Source organism: Cupressus sempervirens, chromosome 10 (genome assembly GCF_028749045.1).
Source record: "Cupressus sempervirens isolate cs-2001-9-10 chromosome 10, ASM2874904v1, whole genome shotgun sequence".
NCBI classification, from domain to species: Eukaryota; Viridiplantae; Streptophyta; class Pinopsida; order Cupressales; family Cupressaceae; genus Cupressus; species Cupressus sempervirens.
The window spans coordinates 458,409,882-458,423,333 of record NC_143127.1 but is presented as its reverse complement, the minus strand read 5'-3'; positions in this window follow the sequence as shown (position 1 = coordinate 458,423,333).

Below are 13,452 nucleotides of genomic sequence, written 5' to 3'. Positions count from 1 at the left end.
GATCAATGCTCTCATGAAAAGAATATTATACTAATGCACAAATGACCATAGAAAAGGCCAACTAATGATACTTGCATCAATCTTGCATCAATCACGTGGATATAGACAGTCCACTTAATGAATCATCCCACTACAAGCTAATGGGGGCTCAATCCATAACATGCATGACTCATGATCTAAGCAATAAAGTATGCAGATCATTATCACATTAATATATGAAAGTAAAGTAAAAAGAGAGACATGCTGATCAAATTAGAATTATCATGATTTGTGTTAGGATAATCAAAAGAATGGATTATGAGGATAGAACAACATATTGCCTTCAAATTGGATCAAATCATCTGAATTTGGAGAGAAAACTCCAATAATAACATCCTCTTTATTGAGGAACAAAAATGGAACAACATGGAGGGAAACTCCATAAAAATATTATCCTATCAAAATGGAATAGATAGGATCAAATGGAGGGAAACTCCATATAAAATGAGTGCATACCAATATAGGATGGAGGGATACTCCATGGGCCAGATAAGGAAACTATGTATCAGTTAGACTGAGGGGACCTACATAGTTAACCTTGAAAAAATATTAAGCTCCCTATGCAACTCAAAAAATATCATATAAATCATGTATATCAATGGTATAAAACCATAAAGTGCCAACATGGGCATAGAACAATGCTATAGAAGCATAAAAGTGCAACTATGGGCACATCAAAATATCAAAATGAAGGCAAATGTGTAAGATTACTCATAATCCAATCAAAATTAAGTAAAATGATTTAAGGAAGATCAACTAAATATAGATATCAGGTATAAAACTCCATTGAGTGTAAACATGAGTATTTAATTCATTTTGCAAAGGTATATATTAATTTCTGAAATATTATAGTCATAAATTATATATTTATCTGGGCATATATGTGGGCCCCCATATATACTCAAATAAATATACGAAAATAGATTGGTTAAGGAAAATAATCACCTTTCCATACTTAATATTTTGGAAAGTCACAATATTTACCTTGGTTCAAAAATATAACCTCAAGGTAATAAGAACATAAAGTCATGGGGCAAAAAGATCTCCCCATTTTTCTCATACTATGCCTTCAAGATTGGAAGTGATTCAAAAAGAATTTTTTTGAAATAAAACATTAAGAAAGATATAACTAAAAAAAAAATTAGTAATTAATGATAGAGGTCAGATCTGACAGATAAGAATATACTAAAAAGAGTTAAAAAACTTTTCTAAAAAAAGTTTTAATAAAGCTTGTAATGAGTAAGAGAGATTTAAAATAGAATATTGCACTTGTCTGACAATGAATGATTTCATGCCAAAAATAGGTTGACAAGAGGCAATAATAAAAGTAAATGATGCTTCTGTCAAGAGCTAAAAAAATAGGAAAAGAATCTTGCATGAAAAAAAAAACAAGCAAACATTTCAACTGAATCTAAATATAGAGAGAGGGGTTTGCATGTTATCAGCATAGAAAACACAAAATATGCTTGATCATAAGCACCTGCTGGTAAGATCACAGATAGGTCGCTTCTTTAAGACATTGCCCATAAAGGTCCCAAGCATACAATATACACCCTTATCTATGCCAGACTTTTCTTTGCATTTTCATCCCATCAAAGGCGTTTAAGTAGGTATGGTGACCTATCAAGGTACAGTAGAAAACTTGCTTTGTTTCTTCCCAGAAGTCAGAAGATATCAGGAAATGCGAAGCCTTGTGTAATAGGTAAAGTAAGAGGATGGAGAAACAGACCTATGGGAGCCACATCAGCTACCCTAATGGTGGGAAGTAGCTTGTGGGTGCAGTGCCTTCATCTCGAAATAGGCCAAACACACCCTGCAAATGATGCCAACAAATTGGAGTTGAGGTCGAAAGCAGGACACAGGGTCGCCAAATCTGTTTCCGTCCGCAGCATCAGATCCTGGTGGCCCGTGCCCAGATGAAAAAGACTAATCAGCACTTGTATCATGAAGGTGCGATCAATTACATACTCATTTGCACAGTGATACGGAAGTTGAGTACCCTCTACTAGGTTTCTTTGAGCTATTATGTCAAACAGTTTGCCTACCTTATTAGAGAATCTTCCAGTGTGGCAAGAGATGTCTATAGCAGAGTAAGAATGTGAGATGGAAAATTGGGCCACAAAAGGACAACCAGAATAGTTCAAACACAAATTTTATATGATACATCAAAATTTAGGCAGGACGACCTGCTTCATACGACCTGCGGGACTCCGGCTTAAGTAGCTACCGAGGTCATCCCTAAGAAAGGCTATGATGGTGCAAAGGCTGATGGGAAAAACCATGGCTAATGGGTTGCCAGCCTACATATGCCCTGTGGGAGACAGGAAGGCCAAGCTAAAAACTGAAGAACAATAGTTCTACAGCCTACGAGCTTTGCAAGCACAGCCAATATTTTAGGCATAAGAAAAATTGAAAAAGAAATATTAGAAATGGAAAAAGAAATATTCTTTATCAATAATATATTAAAACAAGAGTAAAAAAAAATGATATTTAGATAGGAAAACCCTTTTGGCGGCAAGCCTTCCAAAGGGGGTTAGATGAAAATTACTAGAAAATAAGAAGTAACCTGCACAACTTAGAGCACACAAAAGTTAATCAGGTTTGGCGGTAAACCAGCCAAATCCAAAAAAAATTTAATTTCTTCCAACTTAAGAAGATTAAAGAAGAAATTAGTGAAATCTCTTTGAAGAGTCTCCTTCGAATCGTACCTTCATGCAAACACTCAAAACAAAGATTAAACTGCTCTGATACCATGTTAGAAATGGGAAAAGAAATCTGTAAATAAGCAATACCAGGAAAGAATCTAAGTGAGTAAATGCATGAAAAGATATTACCATAAAATAGGAGAGAGAAAGCTTCAAGCTCCAACACCATGAGACAAGATATTTGGAAAGGGGAAAGCAAAGAAAACCCCTTGTGACATTATGAATGAGGCATGAAAAGCCTAAGAAGGAAGAGAGAGAGAGATAGAGAGCAATGCTCATACAATAATTGAGAAGAGGAAGAAACCTCATTGTTGTTGAATGAGAGAGGAGGGTCATCTCTTAAATAGAGATGAGAGAGAGGAGTTGGAATGTAACTCCCATGTCTATGAATGCCACCATTCATAAGTGTGTGAGGCCAAGTGTGAGATTCCTCTTAAGGAGGAATAATCTAAAATTAGAAATTAAAATACATATTTATCCTCTCATATTCCACTAGATGAAAAAATAAGATGTAGTGGAAAAAAGGACAAAAAAGAAATATATTAGGATAACTTGGCTTATATCCTAATATATTACAACAATAAAGAAAGGAGTTCTAACCTTGGTTTATAAGCACACCAAGGAAAGATTACAACTTCTAACATATTTCTGTACATGAAAATAAATTGCCCTCGACACTAAAATTTTGTTACCCATAAAATGTTGGATTCACTAGCATTGCAGGCATTTTTTTGGAAGGGGTTTCTTAAAGTTATCCCTACTGTCCATCTATCCACTTTCAAAATCACTACAAACATGATATAACTATAGATATTTAACTATGTTTAACTAGAAGGGCACGAAACATGATCTAATTCTAAGAAAGCCTCATAAAAAGAATTATAAGAGTCTAAATATGGATAACCATTACTCAATTGAAATAGAATTTTAATAATCAACTTAGAATAAAAAAGGATCAATACAACATAGTCAAAATTTCAAAATGACAAACCTTTTTGAAATTTAAGTCTGAGAAAAGTATCTTAAAGCAACATTAAAAATAGAGCTTTGTTTATTTCTAAAAAAACATAGCATCATCACTCCAAAATAGAGCTCATTAATGGGAACAAAATCCCCCTTATGTAGAAATTTCTCAACAAAAAGATATTCTATGACATCTTCAAACATTCTTCCCCTCACAAGAGAACCATGATGTGATTAAAATTGTAAAAAAATTCATTGTACTAGGCATCTCGACACTACAAAAGTAAAGTTGGAAAATATGTGCAAAAAGTCTAACTGATAACCTTTATAATATGATATCCATTTGAACAGACAATACTGACCTCTTCCTCAAACCTCACCTTTACACCTGTCATATTGATAGTCCCTCATGAGCTTTTCCTTCCCTTTTCTTTCAAAAACTTTGTGAACATGACACACATCCTAATGAGGAACTGGGAATGGTAGCAATAATAAAAGAAGACACTACTATTGTTAGATTTGGGTGTTCCCCAACCATCCTCAAAAAATAACAAGGAAAATATGATGTAAAATTATTTAAACATAGAAACTCAGGTGGTTTGTATGTGGATATATTAAATTGGAAATTCTCATGAGATCTTGTCTACAAAGATGGTGAACCCAAAACTCTGGTTGCCCACAAAATGAGAAAGAGGTGGGGAGGGGAAGACTATATTAGATAAAAGAGTTCACTCTTTATTGGAAGGGAATTTTTGTAAATGGAAACCATAAAATGCATTATAGATAGATATATTCTCTTAAAAATAAAAACTAATTAATTTTTCCTTCATTGCATCCATGTTAAAAAATAGATAGGCCAAAGGATCTACAATCAACCCAACCTAAGTAACTAGAAATCACAAAATGCATTATAAAGAGATATATTCTCTTGAAATAAAAAACTTGTTTAGATTTCGTTTGTTGCATCCATGTTAAAAAATATATAGGCCAGAGCGTCTAGGACCAACCCAACCTAGGTAACTGGAAACCACAAAATGCATTATAGAAAGATATATTTTCTTGAAATGAAAAGCTAGTTAAGCTTTCCTTCGTTGCATCCATGTTAAAAAAATAGATAGGATAGAGGATCTAGGGTCAACCCAACTTGAGTAACTAGAAACTGCAAAATGCATTATAGAGAAAGATATTCTCTTGAAAAGAAAAACTAGTTAAGTTTTCCTTCATTGCATCCATGTTAAAGAATAGATAGGCCAAAGGATCTAGGATCAACCCAACTTGAGTAACTGGAAACCACAAAATTCATTATAGAGAGAGAGAGATTCTCTTAAAAATAAAAACTAGTTAAGCTTTCCTTCATTGTGTCCATGTTAAAAAATAGATAGGCTAGAGGATCAAGGATCAACCCAACCTGAGTAAAATTTGTGTCTAGTCCAAGACTTGCCCATAGGAACATTCATGCCACTTTTGTATAATTGATTTTTTATCTGTTATTCTTCTAATAATGACCCATCCAACTAAAAGGAGAGGGAAATATAGCCTATTTAAAGACATCAATATGCATCTTCTTCTGCGAAATGGAGGATTCCATAATTTTGAGGCATTTCCTAATACGTGAAATAGCCTCCCCACATTTAATAAAATCCCCATCTTTTATTGCTACTAATCTTATATTATTGATCCCAATAGATGAATTGGCATCAAACTCAACATAGACACCTCATTTCTATCCCAAAAGGATATATACAAATGTTGTACCAATATGATACAACTCTATGACATGAGAACTATGATAAAAGACTACAATTGCTAGATGAGATTGTCTCTCTTCTTCATAATTTATCAAATTTGACTCACCTAAATTTCTACATTTGAAAGTTCTAGTTCTATTTTTGTCATCTCTTTTTCTATTTCTTTTAGGGAAACAATTATTTGGAAATTCCACTTTTTCTAGATCAAGGTCTAGCTAGTTTGAGATCAACACCAACTACACAGGTGTATATTCCTCTAGGAGCATCTTCCCTTACAACTTTCCTTGTATATTTGGATCTCTAGAAACAAGGGTTAGTTATTTACTTTTTTTCATCATATAGGGTGCTAAGGGTAGCCACAATTGATATAGTATCATCCATATTTTTCCTCTTCCAAGATTTAATTATTCTAGTTTGTTTAGTAGAACTAAAAAAATTATTGACTACATAAGGGGTCACATTTTTTTGCTCAAAAAATTAGACATGTGAGGGAAAATTTAGTGGAACAAACACAATGGTAGATTTATCTTGAGACCCAGGGCTCATGAATATTGATATATTCAAATTAGCCAAGGAAAATGAGGGAGTATATTTTAAGCTCGGTAACAAGTCACTAGTAAGTTGCATGGAAGTAAAACTATGAGGTGGTGGTGTTGAAATGAGTTCACTAGAGGATTCTCTAGGTAGGACACCTAGAGAAATTAAAGACTAAGAATAAAGGAGGGAAGCAAAGAAAATCACCTAAGAAATGTTGGCTGAGTGATGAATTCTTGAGCCTGTAATTGGAGTACTTCCTCCTTTGTCTTTGTTTCTTGCTCTCCAACTAGGTGTGTCTTTCTAATCTTTTTCTTAGGAGAGGTGTTGACTAATTTCTTTTCTTATTTAAGGATATTTATAAATGTTTTCCTTTAGATTTCATTGATTCTTTGGCTTTTAATACATTGGTATATCCTTCTTACCAAGAAAAAAATGTATTGGTGTATCCTTATATTTCATATGTAAATAGTAGGTCTTGTTACTTTCTCAATGTGATTGTTTCTCTTGGGGAGGGTTTGAGAGAACAATATTGGAATCCTTTTGTTTGGGCCTTTCAAGTGAATTTTCATCTTCTTCATCGTACTTCTCACTTAATGTGTCATTAGATTCAATATCATGAAAAATGAGGTGTGCCTTCTTAGTCACTTGCTTATAAACCCAAAAAGATATAATCTTCTCTTCATTCAAATTACTATTTTCAATGTCTTCTTCAAGCTCTAATACATTCTAGTTACATGGTTGTACTATTCTACCACATTGTGAAATCTCAACCAATAGGGCCTAGAAACAACATGTTCAAATGATAATTCTATAAAAGAAGGTTTTTAATGGCTAGGGAACACAATTTAAAATCCCAATATAGCCTAGCCATATTAGTCACAACATTAAATTGTTTGGAGTGATAACCATCTCGGTCAAAATCCAAGAAATCAAACAAAAATAATTATTAGGATAAGAAGATATAAATATAGTAGTTAAATTCAAATATAACCAATAATGAAAAGGAATAACATAAAAACATAACATAAGACACAAAGATTTAAGTGACCAAAAGAAGCTATGCATCAACAACCCTAGAAGAGACAACCAAAAACAAAGAACCCTTTAACAAAAGGGGTGAACACAAGAGACAACACAAAAATAAAGGAAAGACAACAAAAGACCATCTAGAAAGTCTTCAACAGGTCCACTGCCTAATCAACCAAAATGTTCATTTTAATTGTAGAAGCCCTCAACTCATCAAACTCTTTATCTTCCATAGCCTCAAGTTTCTTAGATTTTTCCCTATTTCATTTACTAGGTCCTTGATCACCCCTCAGCTCCTTATTTCCCTGGTCCTTTCTCCCCTACTCCAACTTCTCCAAGAGAATATTGATGTTTTCAACAATGGCCTTTAAGATCAAGCAGCTCTATTCAACAACCTTTTTTAGAGTGTTATCAACCCCCATGACTCTACTACCTAGCTTTTCAAACCTATTATATAGATCTTACTTTTACATCATATTAGTGACATCTTCAATAGTACCAATTAGATCCGTAAGTTTGTCTAGGTGTTGGCCTAGGGTTCTCTCCCCCCTATTGATTTTACTAAGATGATCAAATTCTTTCCAAATATATTTCTTTTTATCCTTAATCATATCTATATCACTCCTCATTAGACCCAGGTTACCAAATACACCAGTCATATTCCCATGATCCTTAGTTTCAAAGCTTTGTTTCATACTTCCCTCCCTCAGGATCACATTAACATTTTTAGATTATCCTCCAGGTTCAAATCCACATCCCCTTTGAGCATCTTTTTCTCACCCTTAGTGTCCATAGTCCCCATATAGGGAAAAGGTTCCACGTCTTGTTTTTCTTCCTTACCCTTCTTACCTTTTTTCTCCACAATCTCCTCATCAGACCCCAAATTGGTATCATAATCCACCTCATATTGTTCATCTTATTTGTCTTAGAAGATGAGCCATGAGTAGTAGGGATCTTCTTCTTATTTTCCACCAGCTAATACTCCTCATCCATCTCGCCCTCATAGTCCTCATTAAACTCACTCCCTTCCATATCATAGTCCTCCAAAGACTTCCTACTCATATGAGGCTTTTCCACTTTCTTCATTTTCAACAGATTCATTATCAAAGCCATAAACCCTTCATGACAAGCATGGTCCCCATCTAGGTCACTTTGCAAACTCATAATAGTGCTATCCAAATATTGCATGAGGTAGAAAGGGAAACTAACCCTAACCCCATACCTAAAATGGTTCACCAACATGAAACCATAGATTTTGGAATAATGCCCATCCAGAGTAATATAGTCAATAAAAGCAAAAAAGATAGATCTCCAAGGTCTATAAATGCTTTTAGGGCTAAAGTAGGAGTTATTAATTTTAACCAGCCTTTTCCTTTCTTGGTTTGACTCCGTAAAAACATCCAAAACTTTGTTTGAAACCTTTTAGTCTCTAAAAAGGTTGATTCCCTCTATATCCAACACCATAGCTTCAAAAATAACATCCTCTGTAATCTCCATAAGTTGATTCCCTACAAGAATACTACCATTTTTCCATGTTTTGATGAATTGTCTACTGTTGGAGGCATTACTTCCCTTAAGCTTCTCTAAGTAGCCTGTAATCCTGCCTCTTTCCAAAATACTCCAAACCTCAAGTTTTTGCCTCCACTCCAAGCAATTCCTAGGCTCACATCTCTTCTTCATGCCACCCATAACTTTGAACCTATTGAAAATACTAGTCTTGCTTGAAGAAACAATGGCTTTCACAATCTTACCCTCAAAGAAAAAGCTACTTTTGTTCTCCAAAAAGACCCACAATTCATGTGGCATAAAGTGACTGATCACGTCGTAAATCTACCCCATCAAAAAAATCCATTTCCAACTCACTTCAAATTATACCCAAAGTAAAATTAATCATAGTTTACATTTGTCTATTTGCTACCAATTTGATCATAATCCATCAGAGATGAGCCTTCAATAGGGATTTCATTACCATTATGCCACACAATCTTCATGTGATTCTTGTAGACCACATTAGTAACCCAATCAACTGCTATATTAGCTTTTCTATAGTCATGGGTAATAACACAAACATCGAAGGAATTAATCAAATTTATTATAGTTGATAATGTTTAAAGAGTCCCCTTCAAGCCATATTATCTCTAGATTCTTGTTCTTTGAAAACAAGAGGCCATGATGAGTTGCACTAGCTTCTGCAACATGATTAGATTACTTATCTATAGGAATTTCCATAGCCCCATTACGAAAACCATTTTCATCTCTAATAATGCTATCACATCTTGCAATCCCATGGTTTCCCTTTGACATGCCATCAAAATTGATTTTGTACCATCCCTTAAAAGGAAAATCCCATCTAGCATTACTTCTAAGGTTTTTCTAAAATTGAGGGTAATGAAAGCCATCCATCTTCTAGTTTTTAATAACCATAGTCTCCCATTCCCCTTTAGGATTTTGATCTTTACCACTAATCCTAACATTCTCAATCACCACCCTCCTGATCTTGTAAACATATGGTTAGATTTTGACTCCTATATCTAAAGACTCTATCGTTTCTTTCTTTCCAAACCCCCCAACACAAGTGAGGTAGGAGAAAATTCAAAAGATTGATAATAAAAATATTGTGAGAAGGAGTCTTCCAAGCAGTTCAAAAAACTTGAATATTGTTAGGAAAAACACACTCAATACCCATGAGTCAAAGAAACTTATCCCACATATTTCTAACAAGCAAACGATGTAAGATCATACAATCCACAAATTCCTCTTCTTCCTTGCAAAGGTAGCATATGTTGACAAGGCATAACCCTTTTTTTTAAAAAATTGTCTGTAGTGAGAATTTTACCCTACAACATAATCCAAAAAAAGATGTTAATTTTAGGGGCCATGCCCCTATACCAGACTTTACCCCAGCATGGTTCATGGTAATCTTCAAAATTTTGAAAATAAAGAGATGAAACCAAAGAACAATCCATTAGGGTTGAGTTTCCAAATGAGGGAATCCTCCTCTTCAATTAAAAAGACAACATTCAACATTTTATTCAAATCCTTTAGAGATAAGTTCACTCTAGAAAAGTCCACCCATTTACCATCTTCCCAATAATCAGCAACATAAGAGCCAAAAGTCAACTTGTACTACATCATATAATCATTCCAAAGTGGATCATTACTAAGAGAGTGATCCAACACCCAAATATTATCTCAAATGAGAACATTCTCCCCATTGCCCACTTTCCATTGTTGGGATTAAAGATAGAGTAACTGAGAGGGGGGGGTGAATCAGTTACTAACAAAAATTAATCTGCAGATCCCTTAGATGTCTTAAAGATTTAGTTACTGCTGATACTTAGTAAACAAATGCTATAAATTGGTAAATTAAATTATTACTTATCTTCAAGCATTCATGCATGTAATTGAAAACAAAATGAACACAAGATACACCAGATTTAATGTGGAAACCCAATATGGTAAAAACCACCAAGTAACTAGTCACTAATTTTTCACTCTTCTAAAGTGAGCCCTTTTAGGAGCCAACCCTGTTAAAGGTTACAATACACACTGTTAGGTGTGACCCTGTTAGAGGATTTAATCACCTTGTTAAGAGTGGCCTTGCTAGAGGTCTTTAGAAAAATTCAACTAAACTGTTACCTTGTTAGAGGATTTACAAAATGGTTGTTAAACCAACTCTGTTAAAAGATTTGGAATCACTACTACAATGGTTAGAAAGAAACAATGAATTAACTTGAACAATATACAACTGAATTTGCTAATTACAGGTCTCTATTTTGCTTCATTAGATCCTTCTTGATAAAATATGGCTTTTATGCTCCTCAATGGTCTCTGATCATCCTTCAAATTTGCTTCCACAATAATCAGTCCTCATATCTCACTAATTCCACACTTCCATCTTACACTTCCTTAGAATTCACAACTTGACCTCTTACTTATACCATTCAGATTGTCAGGTCAGCTCATTCACATGTTACATTTACCAATAAACCATACATCAGTCAACTATTACTCTGAACAAATAAACGTTACTTCATAAAATAATAAAATCCTTTACTGGCTAACCTTGCTCAGTAAATACTACTTCCAAAAATTTCCTAAGTTAACCTTGACTCGGTTAACATTGCAATATCCTTAAAATCATTTGGCTATTGAGTTTACTCAGTAAGAACTGATTCCCTTCATGAGAGCTTAGTAAGAACTGCTTCTTCCAAATTACCTTTGATGACCGAGTGAGCTTGGTAAGAACTGCTTCTTCCAAATTACCTTTGATGACAGAGTGAGCTCGGTAAGAACTTCTTCTTTGCTTTGCTGACCTTCTGAGCTCGATAGACTCTATCCTTTGTCTAGCTAACCTTCTAAGCTTGGTAGACACTATCCTTTGTCTAGCTGACCTTCTGAGCTTGGTAGAAACTATCCTTTGTCTAGCTGACCTTCTGAGCTCGGTAGACACTATCCTTTGTCTAGCTGACCTTTTGAGCTTGGTAGACACTATCCTTTGTCTAGCTAACCTTCTGATCTTGGTAGACCCTATCTGATGACTGATATGATATTTGTGTGACATCAAAGACAACACACAATTGAACAATTGTATCTAAAATCCATCTCACCCCCCTTGTTAATCATCTATTTATTTTTTTGGGCATTTTTCCAAATACTAGATCGACCTTGAATATTGTTATTGTTAAGAAAATGATGAAGATTCCTATTATCCATGTTATATTTGTTATTCCAAATATTCTTCCATTCTCCATCATCATTAAAAAATCTCCAAAAAATTTTAGAAAGCACATAATCATTCATATTACTAATTCCTCTCAACCCAAGCTCCCTTATCTACCAGGCTTGCAAACCTTCTGCCAAGCTATGAGAGCCAATTTATTCTTTTTTTTCATGCCTGTGCATAGGAAATTATTTTGTATTCTCTAAATAATATCAGCATATTTGCTAGGAATCTTAAATACATTAAGGGCATACAAAGGGATATTCTGAATAATAGTATTTAACACAATAATCTTACTAGCATAGCTAAGGAGAGATCCTTTCCAAACCACAAGCTTGTTATAAATTTTATCTATCAAGGATCTAGAAAAGGAGTCAAGGGGATCAAGGCAAAGGGGCAAACCAAGATAAGACATCGGGAGACTACCAACCTCACAATCCATGATTCTCTTGATCTTTGCTTTCATATTCTCATTAAAATTTATGAGATAAATAGATCTTTTAAGCCAATTTGTAAGAATTTTCCTTAGGGAAAAATTCACTCAAGATCAAGGAATTCAAGCACAAGAACAATAGTAGACTAGAAAGAGTATGATCAGAATAAAAATATGTATTCGATTTAATATATGAAAGTACACTAGGAATGCCTATATATAAAGGCCTCTAGAATGCTTCTAGAATGCATAGGAATCAACAACATGATAAGTCATACAACCAAGCACATGTCCACCAGGTGTGGATTATCCTCCATTAAGCACAAGAGTAAGTGCAATGATGAGAGGATAAGCCTACAAAGGTGTAGCACACAAAATAATATTGTAGACACCATGTGCTAAAATAGGAGTGCGAATAACTTTGTTGTCTACATGACAACTAAGTTAATTATGCAAAATCTAGTGTTGTAGATGCCATGTGCTGAATTAGAGTTGCTTACTTTTGTGTTGTAAATATGACAACTCATAAAAGCATGCAAACTCCTAAGTGTCTCACAAAAAAAAAAAAAAAATAATGCATTAAGCTAAGTAAACTTAAGTAAAGTGTAAATAGTAAATACATATTTACACCAACACCCCCCCTTAAGTGCAACTTAGGGGAAGGCCCGTAAGCTTACAAAACTAGAATGAAATGCATGATGGATCCCAACTACTAGGCCATGTTAGGTACCCATGTACATAATGAAATGAAATCTCTCATAAAATAGAGAAAGAAGGAAAACCTCATGGAAAAAACCCTACCCCAAAAAGAGAGATGAAAAGACAAGATGCATGGATGGATGGAGTAATCAAGACCACCCCATTATGACATACATCAAGTATATACAATAATGAAGAATGAGAAGAACAAAACCTCACAAGAGGAAAAATTCCCCCCCATAAGAAAGAAGAGGAAGTGAGACAAGGTAGTCTCCCCCCACTAATGAAGAGTGTCGACCAATGATAGCTACTCCAAGGTAGAAGTTGGTCCATGAATTTTGAATAATGTTCCTCCCCTTGGGAAGAAACAATGGCAAAGGCACAAGTGAGATGATTCCCCTATGTGTAGAAAGAATCCCAATGATCAATGATGCCTCTAAAACCTACTCAATTGTCCCTGTTTCAATGCTAATAGTCGCCCCTTCTAGCACTGCTGAAAAGAACGAGTGCAGATCTGACAAGGAGGGATATAGAACCTATCCCGAAGAACTTACTATCTCCTCAAATGATAAAGAGACC